We start from the raw sequence: 10,533 nt of genomic DNA on the forward strand, positions 1-10,533 counted from the left end.
GGGGAAGAGAATGCTATTAAAAAAAAAAAAAAAGAAAGGCAACAAAAGACATTCTATATCTTCAAGATGTTCAAATTTTATCACAGTGATGGTCAGGCCCTGGCAAAATGCCAACTGCTGGAGGGCTACTTCTAATTTGAACGTGCATCGCTATAAATAAAAAATGAATGCACTGCGATTCCAACCACTTATGTCTTCCAGACTGAGTAATAACTGCCTGCTGGTTAGGCTCATTAACAGTAAAAACAGTACCTGATCGGCTTGGTTTTCATCTCGTTGAGCTGCAGTTGGGGCCACACTTTATATCCCCAGAGGCTGTGTTTTGGGAACTCCTACTGTGTAGAAAATGTATGGAACCTGAAATCTATGTATATAATCAGGCTGGATGGTAAGGGAGCTCAGGAAGGATATTTGTGCCTTTCAGTGATTAAAAAAAAAGATATGGCAGCATTTCTAAGAGAGGGGACTCGGAGGGATTCCTTGAGGAAATTAGACATTGTTAAGAAATGGCTCCGAGTAAATAGACCGAAACCAAGACAGAGACAGCGAGTCTGAAATGGAAAATTGTGAACCGAGGGCAAGTTATACCACCAACCTCACTGCACTCTGCTGAGAGAGTTTCTACAATAGCATGGAGACAAGCTTCTTACCTGGGAGCGGGAGCCCCAGGGACGGATACTCTGCCAGAGCATTTTTGCTCATTAGTGTACATGCTGGCATTTTGATTCAAGAGATTAATCTTAAATCACATGCAGCAGTGTCCCGGTGACATCTGTGGAGGGAAATACCATGCCATCCTATAACCCTTCTGTCAGCCTGCTCGACTCCTCAGAAAACTAGTGAACAAAATTGCTTCTTTTATTTAGTTAGCCCCCTGCTACATATCCCCTACGTGTCTTCAAAACTATTTCTTTTTATTTTACTGACAAAATGATATTGTCAGCATTGTGCTATAATTGCAGAGTACATTGTGATCTTAGGCACGAGTCTTACGAGCTGCTCTGCCTGGGTGGGCTCTGAAACCCACACAGGGCCAACTTGACTGTGGTGGGGGTAGTCTTGTGTCATAAGCTCAGTTTTCATTTCTATTTTTCTATTTTTCTAGCTCTCATGGTTGGAATAGGGAAATTAAGAGTGGCCTCATGAATCATAAAGCAAAGGACAAACAAGAAAAACTCTCAGGGTTGATTCTGTTTATTCTGTTATCTTAACGACATTTGGTCAATTTGGTGATTTTTCAGGCGGCTCAATCTGAGTGCTGAGGAGTGGGAAGTACTGTCTTCTGCCCTGACACGTATCAACAGACCTACTAACTATTGTGCCACGTTTTGCTGTTGTTGTGTGAGGCAGAAAAAGCCCAGCTTGAATTTCAGATTTTCACCATCCTTGCACATTCCTCACGCGAGCAGTCCTCAGAGAGAAGGCTGGCCTCCGTCCTGACGGAAGAGCTCACCAGGTTTCGCACCCAGTGCTAGCAGGAGAAAGTGTTGCACATTTTTAAAAGGGTATTTGGGAGCAAGATTACTTCCTGACTATAAATAGTAGTGAGAGGATATTGCTGTTGGGTTTTTTTTCCGAAGGGAGCAAATTTTAAGAGGGCCTGCTGGGATTGCTTCTTTTCACTTTTCTGAAACCGAAATTGAAACACTTTTCTCCCCAGATAATGGCACTGCCTTGGGAGAATGCTTCATCCTCTCTCAGGGTGCTGCGCTTGACTCCTACAGCAAACACTGAAGAGAGGAGTTTGGATTTTCCAGTCAGTATTTCTACTGTCAGCCCTGCAAAGTCACTTGTGGCCTTAGAGGCAATGGACTGAGGGAAACGCTGGCAACTGGGCTTGAGGTGTGCACATTTCTGTGTATCACTGAACATGCTCTTGTATGCTGCAGTCACACTGGATTTTTCCTCTCTTTGTATCTCTCTTTCTTTCTCTTCCTCTCTTTCCCTCTCTCTTTCTCTCTCTTTTTCTCTCTTCTTTCCTTCTTTCCTTCTTTCTTTCTTTCCTTCTCTCTTTTATTCTTTCTTTCTTTCCTTCCCCTCCTCTCACAAAGATTTCCTATACAATTTCACTTTCTCTAAGGAGCTGTGCAGTTTTACAGAGACTTTACACAGAACTCAATTTCTACAGCTAATGATTTAGGGGAAAATTCTCATTAATATTTCTCTTCCCTTCTATTAAAAAAAAAAAGAGACCAAAAAAGAATTTTTTTTCTCTTGTGTTTTATTGATAATGTTAGATTAGGTTGATTTTTTTTCTCTGGATTTCTTCCATTGCCTGTCTTTTCCTCCTGATTCTGTACACCTACCATGTCTCTTCCATTTTTTTTTTCCTGTCTCATTCTTAGGAGTTCACTTCTCCTTCCTTTGTTATATGTTTCCCTCTTGTATTCTGGACCAACTCCTGCAGCATAAACTCCCTCAGATGTTTGACTCTGCTGCTGGGATTTCATGAGGTGACTATGCCAGATATTAAAGTAAAATCTGTATAGAATGTTTACAGAGTTGCAGCCTCATTATGTAAAGGCCTGATCCACTCCTTGCCAGAGGCAAAGAAAAACTGACTTCAGAGGGGTAAGATCTGGCTCTAAAATACCAAGAACATTTTCGAGTGCAACTGGTAATGGACACTGAAGATCCTCAGGACTCACCAGATATACTGAGTGATGGGCAGAATTAGGTCTTTTGCCTGTATCACTGCATGAGAGGTTAATGGTGCTGTTAAATGGCACAGCTGGCTAATATGTAACCTCGGGGCTTGACACCATGCTCTTCACTGCCTGCAAGGGCTCCCTGCTTGTGTCAGACTATTTGGTTCTGAAACTCTGTTATCACACAGTCACAGAATGGCTGAGGCTGGAAGGGACCTCTGGAGATCATCTGGTCCAACCCCCTGCTTGAGCAGGGCCACCTAGAGCTGGTTGCCCTGGACCATGTCCAGCTGGCTTTTGAGTATCTGTAAGGATAGAGACTCCACAGCCTTCCTGGGCAACCTGTGGCCGTGCGAATCAGCTTAGATGGAAAATTCTTCTGAAATAACAAGTTTGGAATATCAAAGTGATACCTTTTAATTACATTTTTTTTTAAATCCCCAGTCTGTTTTTCCTTTTTTTTTTTTTTTTGAACTAATGACAATAATCAACACTATCTTAGGGCACATACACAGATTCTAAGTTCCTTGATCTTTTATTATTCTCAGTGCTAGTCACAGGATATAAAACAGAGAAGTCCTTGCAGAATCAGGTCCTAACAAAGTACAGTGCATATGCTGCCAGTAGAGTACAGCTGTATTACCATTCCTATCTTGCAGAACAGGAACACTGCATTAGTGTGTCGTGTTTTGGGAAAGAACTGCCAAAGACTGCACATTGGACTACGTAGACCTTTGGCTGGAACCAGCAGAGAGTGTTGCTTTTATTCTGGTAAATGCTCAGTGTTACTTCTTGAAGTTAGACCTCAAAAACATTCATAGTTGGATGGAAAATTAGAGCTCAACTATCCTGAACGTGAAGATAAAGCAGAGAAACTTGACCCCTAGCACTGTCTATGTTTTGTGTTGCGATACAGGACCGTTGAGGGTGTTCAGCACAGTGGGGCATTAAGTCCTACGTGCAATAAAATTTAAACTGAAACTAGAAAGTAAGAATAAAACCAGAATTGCCTAATTTTGACAATAGTTCAAAAGGAACATCCAGTGCTAGAACGCTGCTGAGTGCTTCACAATTTACCAATCTATCAAAAAATATATTAAAATAAAAATAAATATTTAAAATATAGAATAGAAAAATAACTTAATTTTGTTGGTCCAATCCTAGGTTTTCCCATCAGTTTCATAAAGGGCTTATAGGATGTTGACTATTCAGTCAGCTCAGAATACCTTTGAGCGGAGTCTGGCTGGGGACACTGTTATTTGTAAATTCAGACCACCCCATTTTAGTTTGTAAATTGATTTCAGCACCCGCAGAATAGTCTTAAAGTACTTTTTGATGTTTTTCTTTATTATCATCTTCAGCTAATGAAATCAGTAAACTCTCCTTGTATTACAAGTTGTTTTTTTTTTATAAACCACTGAAGTTAAAGATTGCTATGAAGGAAAAAAAAGGATCCATTTTTTTCTGTAGTAAAATTTCCTTGAGTTTTTGTGTTAACTGTATTCATTGTAAATGTAGTAATTTTTTTAAAAGTATATTCGTGAAGACTAACATAAAACTGATGACCTTATTCTTCTCCCAGTGAATCCACTGGCAAAACATCTCCAAATTCCAGTAAAGCTAGAATGGATAGACTTTACAGTTTGGGTAGGAAAAACCAAAAAATTTCTGAAAAATCTAAAAGCCTGGAAAACAAGTCTAAAAATAATTTGGCAGAACAGCATGCCTTACAATTTTCCTGAAGGAATGTTTGCAACTAATGATTCACCAGTTCATCCCAGTACATCTAATGCTCATGAAAACCCATTTCCCAGACTAGCCTGCGGAGTTGCACCAGGCAGCTTTGGGAAGAGGGTTTTCTTTGAGTTTGAATTGTGAACGTGCAGCTCAGCACTCCAGGTAGGCAGCAGCTAAGAGGAAACACAGCATTTTCTGTGTGATATGTAACAAGCATCATAGCTCACCTCTTCTCCTCCGTGTAGTCGGATGCTGCTGTCCTGGTACCAAGATCGCAGGAAAGCTTTATCTGGAAAGGGTCCCTCACTTTAGCTCCTTTTTAACTCTCCTCTTTTTAACAGCTGGTGTTTCCAAGAACTGAGTTGAAAGGCTGAGACAGATTTTCATTTTTAATAACTGAGCTTCAGGTTCCCTGGGGAAAAAATGTCCTCCACTGGAGACAAGAAGGTCCTGTGTCACCCAAATTCTTTACTTATTAAAGAGTTAGATGAGATCCTCTTACAAAACTACAGCGAAGTCTCTCCTTAAATCTGGAGAGATGTTTGCTGTTCCTTTCTTACAATCTTTGTTTCATTTTTATGATGAAAATCCAGCAGGTCACCTACTGGCAGGACTCTCAGGGCAGGAAGAGCTGCAGAAGGCAGGGACATCAGGAGGTGACACCTGCATCGCAGCTCTGCCAAAGGCACAATACTCCAGTGGGATCCACTGACTTGGTTTGTGCTTCAGGTTCTACAGGTGTGGAAAACATTCTGAGCTCCTTCAAAAGGTGCCAGCAGGTGGCAAGTAGTATTTTTGTTTATTCTTTTAAAGGGACATTGTCTTTCTTCAAACTCTGGTCCTCCCTCCCTGCCTGGGGCTGAGGGTGTGCAGAGGCAGAGCAGATTGACACATGTGGAAAACTCATAACAGAACATGAAACTCTCTGGACCAATTTTCATTATTTGCTTCCAATTTTTAAAATGAACTATTTTTGTGAAAAGAAAAGAAAAATTGGGGGGTCGCTTACTGAAAATGGAGCAGTCTGGAACAAAAAACCCAAAAACTCTTTAAAGAGTTGTCTCCTCTTTAAAAGGAGACATAAACATAATGGCTTCAAGAAATTCTATGGAAAAAGCAGTTTGCAATTGAATAAATAGCACACTTCATTTCAAAGAGCCACTTTATTGGAAAGTATCGAACCCCAAATGGCCATCTTTTCAAATGTCTGTGTGTACCTTGAGTACAGAAGTCACACCTGAGTGTTGCCACAGATTTTAAAATCTTGCCCAGAACAACTGGTTGGAGGAAAAACATAGGGGGAAAACAAAGTGGGGAAAATAAAACAGGAAGGTTGAAAGCCAATCGGGTACCTACAAACTTGGGTCAATTAAAGCTTTCTCGAGGTTCTCACACAGGCAGCAGACTAACGGCTGGTTTCAGAGGAATGACAGGAGGAGAGGGTGGAGAAGGGGGGAGAAGCCAGGGTAAGCAGAGCTAGGCAGCCGGCTGAGAGCTGTGGGTCCCAGCTCTCGGTGCCTGTAACGTGTGGGGCACGGAGGACCTGTGATGGCAATGGAGAGGCAGCGCCCTGCCTCTCTGCGTTTATGACTCAGGGTTGGTTTGTTCCCCTTGGGGAAGCACCCAGCCTCACGCCTGACCTGACTCATCGCTCCCCTTCCTGGGGGGGTAACCAGAAGGGCTATTTCTGGTTAAATCAACTTTCATATTCTTCTTCCTCTTCTATTTCATTGCAATTTTCTGCTACTTTTTCTTTCTCACATCTCTGCTTCTCTTTGCTAATGCTGTCTCCCCTCTTGTCTTTTCTTTCTCTCGTGTCCTTTGCTGCTTGGCTTGTCCCCTTGCTTTCTGCCACCTGGTCTCATTTTTCAGTCATCTTTCTCTTACTCTCTCCTGCCAAGGAAGGGAACCGACAACTCTGGCCCCCAGCACCACCACAGAGTGTTACTAGTTGTAGTTACTAGCTGTAGTTTGTGCTTTCTGTTGTCAAAGCACTTTACAAATAGTATTATTGTGGTAACTGAGAGAGGCAGACAAGCCAGCGTCCGACCTACATTACTGACAGGGAAGTTGAGGTAGCTACCTCATCTGCCTGCCTAATGAGTTTTGATATCCAGTCCGAGGTGCTAGCTGGGCTCCCAAAATCACAGGGCAGGTTTGACAATTACGTTCTTTCTGTGTATGTTTTCCTTAAACACCTATTATTTCAGCATCTCACGCTAGCTGATACGTCTGCCGAAGGACATCCAGCAGCTCAGCGGCAGCGCTGACATGGGACTGTTGAACTCTTTTACTGAAGGCTGAAGGTTCAAAAGCAGGCGGCACCGGAATCGCCCCTCTTTTCGGTCCCGAGCAACGGCACCTTTACAGAGCTGGCTTGGTAGCCTGCAGGTCCAAACTGCTGAGTCACGCTATTGTGTTTTGGGCTTTTTGTAAAGCACGAGACTATTTTGAAAGGCAATCACAATGGAGGGATATGGCAGCTCCCGCGCGGGGTCCCCTGGGACCGCTAGGTCCCTGCAGAGCGGCGCTCGCCTTTGTGTGGCGCGGGGCTCGAGGAAGCCCACACAGGCCCATGCCAGAAGAATGAGCAGCTTGCTCCAATATTTCCTTTCAATTCACTGCAGCCGCTTAGGGAAAGGGCGGATTACAATACAGGAGAAAGGTTACATCTCGTGCCTTTTTGTGTATTGCTGTGCTGCGATAGCAATTTTTGAAAGGGTGTTTGCCTCCACATGCACACACAGGCTTTCTGCTATGGCTGTGTGTTAGGTGATTCTTTGAGAGTTCCTGATCTCCACTCCCAAACTTCTACTGGAATCAGCTGATTTCTGTATGCAGGCTCCAATACTTATTAATTTACCATGTTTTACAGCAGATAGATAGCACTTGGGAAGTTTTTCTGAAGAATTACAAGAAAACTCAGTGGTTAAGTGAAAGTAAAATTAGATCTAGCATGAGCAGAAGGCAGAACAAAGGAATGAAAGATGGCTCGAAATAAATTTGTAGAGGATCTGAGGCAAATCACCTTGCTGGCTCAGGACTCAGGGTTTCTATTGCTAAAATAAAGACATAATTTTATGTTACCTTTGTAACACTTTGAGTTCTGAAAAGAAAGCAGATTAAAGAAGTGGAAAATGTTATTACTGTTATTATAGGAAAGGTAACTTTTCTTAGTTTGAAATTGAAATTGATTATGTGCTTGTTTACCGCAGTTTTATGCCCACGTAACACTGCTAGCTTAAGTGAATTTAATATTAAGCTATGCTTAGTGAAGGACGAAGGTAATGGACTTCGGTTTAATCAATAAATTCCATGCAATAATAATGTCTACAGACTCAGTTTATCCATTTCACAAAATACTGTCTCTCCTCAACCTGTAAAGTCTTTATGCAAACAGAAGTGCTGCCTAAATTCCATCAGGATGTGAGAGTTTCTAAGCTTAAACAGTCTCACAGCAGCTGTTACAGCCCACCTCTATCTTCTTTGGAAATTTTCTGTTGAAGCCTAGTGTTTTCTCCAGGCTGTCACAGATTTAGAAGCATCTTACAAAAGTTCCTACATATATTTAATGTATTAAAATGCCAAAATAAACATAAGCCACCCGTACTGGATCCACTTGTGTAGTGAATTTCTACTAGTACGAAAGCTTGCAAAAGATACATTTGAAGCTCTTGTATTTGGCTATTAATGAAAAGCAGATAGCTAGAAGATAGCTAGAAGTTAGGTAACTACTAGATAAGACTAGATAACTGTGTTTTTCTGAGTACTTACAAAAGTCTGACTAGGTGACCTACAGGAATAGAAATAATACAGTCTTTGACATCAGGCACACCTATCTTCACATTAAACAGAATACTCAGCATGGAAAAGAGGGAATTTGAGGGAAAAAGCACCGTTGGAAATTTTCAACTAAAAACTGAAAAATTGAAATTGGAAAATTTCAACTTAAAGGTCACTTGTAGCTACTGTCACATGATGTTGTATGCAAAGGGCAAAGGCTGATTTTCCTTGCATTAATTTGTTATGAATGCCTCTGTGGTGTTTAGCACTCTCAGGACTGAGGGAAGGCTGTCACCAGCCGCACATGGTGAGAAGGGGTTTTGATGTCTGATGAGCAAGCGCCCTCCAGCATGAACCAGGGGGCTTGAAAGACCCCGGAGGGAAGGCCAAGAAACAGACATCCTGGTTTGTGCGTTGAAGGTAGATTGGCACATGCCTGGTAGAAGTCTTCTAACTAAGAGGAATATGCTTACACTAGGGATAAACAAGATTTGTGAAAACAAACATAACTACAGGCAGGCACATTAAGCCAAATTCGTTCCTAGTAAACTGTGCCCAGCGTACATGGCGGAGGTGAGTTTGGCTCAGTGTGTGACCTTATCTAAGGCTGGAGCTGTGACATCTAATATGTACAGATATTAACACTGTATGTACTTGGAGCCTTTCATAAATGGATCGACAGATAAATTCAGTCTGGCATAGAGAAGCCAGGATTCCCTGAACTTGTGTGCGCGTGTACGTGCCGCATGACACAACCTATACTCTCTGTTTGTGCCTATATATAGAAAGTAAATCTACGCGGCACAGCAGTGGGGGCAGGGGAGGCTTTGGCCCTGATCCATTACACCTGGCCTTTCTCGTGCACCATGAAAATTTCATGTTGTTTTCCTCCAGTGTCTCCTGCGGTCTTTGTTCTTCTCAGGCCAGTGCTGACCAGCAGCCTCCTGGCCAGGCAGGCAGCAAGCCCCGGCTGCCGCAGGCTCCCTTTTGCTGCTCTTGCAACTTCTAATGACCCGTCAATCAACAGCCTTGTTTCTTCGAAGCTTATCTTGTGACTGCTGAGAGGGGCTGGTACTAGGGATAATGTGCAAGCTGGAAGAAAAGACACAGAGAGCATATTTAAAGTGCTTTTTTAGTTTTACAACCAATATTTTTCTCCAAATTATTGTCACGTTCAAGCTCTTACAGTAAAAAATGTCACTCGGGATTACAGCATATAAACAAACCGGTACTTTAGTATGAAAGAAGAGCGGTAATCTCTACACCTTATCAAAGTCATCAGATAAACAGGACAAATCGCCTTGCGTCAGCCTGGCACGCAGGTCACCTTTTTTGGCAGAAAGAAAGGAAGCTTGTTTCTAGAGATGAGTCAAAAGTGGAACCATCTTGCTAAGCCACAAAAGCTTTGGAGGGCTGATTACAAAACATGGTCTAGTTGTCCTTTAGGTACATCGTTATTGTGTTTGTACCTCAGTTTTGTTACAGACCCATGGGGAACAGCACAAGAGGCTGAAGGGAGCTGCAGCGAGTGCTGAGGCAGCCGAACCCAGAGTCGTGGGGTGAGGTGCCAGGTCCCTGGCTCGGTTCAGACAGAGCTGCTTGAGTTCAGCTTTGCAAGGCAGAGTCTCGCTAGTGGGGCCTGGCCACTCTTTTCCACATGACAGACTGTTTGAAGGCATCTCTAAAACATCTCAGCTGAACTAAGGCGGCACTGCAGACATGGGGAGGTATTTCATTTGAAGTGCAAAGGCCTGAAGGGATCTTCCCACTAATTAATTCAATTTGATAAATTCTGAAGCCAAACCCCTCTTTGTATCCTACGCGGCAATACCTTTTTAACCTTCTTTGTTGCTGTCCCTGAGAGAGACGACTGAGAACTAAACTGGAGGCCCACCAATCAACTAAGCAGCTTTGTTTTATACCTGGATGAAGATGCTCATGCAGCTGTAATTTCAGAATAAAATAAGAAAAAACACTCATATTTCAGAACAGCTTAAGAAGAAAGACAAGTGAGATTTTTTTACAAAAAAAAATCAAGTTGTAGAGGTTTTAGGGGAGGAGAGGAGAAATATTTTATTTAATATCTTAGTTTCCTGAAAGAGTTTTAACATAATAAACAATTTCCATTTCTGAATCCAGGCTACCTCTAACTGTCTATTACTTTGACCTTGTAGAACAAATAGCAGAAACCCTACTGCCCCGTCCCATCTCCCTTGTAACATACCTATCTCCCCAGCACCTCTGTGCAGTGAGGAAATGCCCCACCTTTTACAACAGGAAGAAACTGAGGCCCAGGGAAGCCAAGTGACTTGCCCAAGGCCACATGGGGAGTCCGTGGCAGGCGAGGGACCGTGCAGGCAGCTGG

This window comes from Chlamydotis macqueenii, chromosome 5 (genome assembly GCF_036417535.1).
Source record: "Chlamydotis macqueenii isolate bChlMac1 chromosome 5, bChlMac1.mat, whole genome shotgun sequence".
Lineage (NCBI taxonomy): Eukaryota > Metazoa > Chordata > Aves > Otidiformes > Otididae > Chlamydotis > Chlamydotis macqueenii.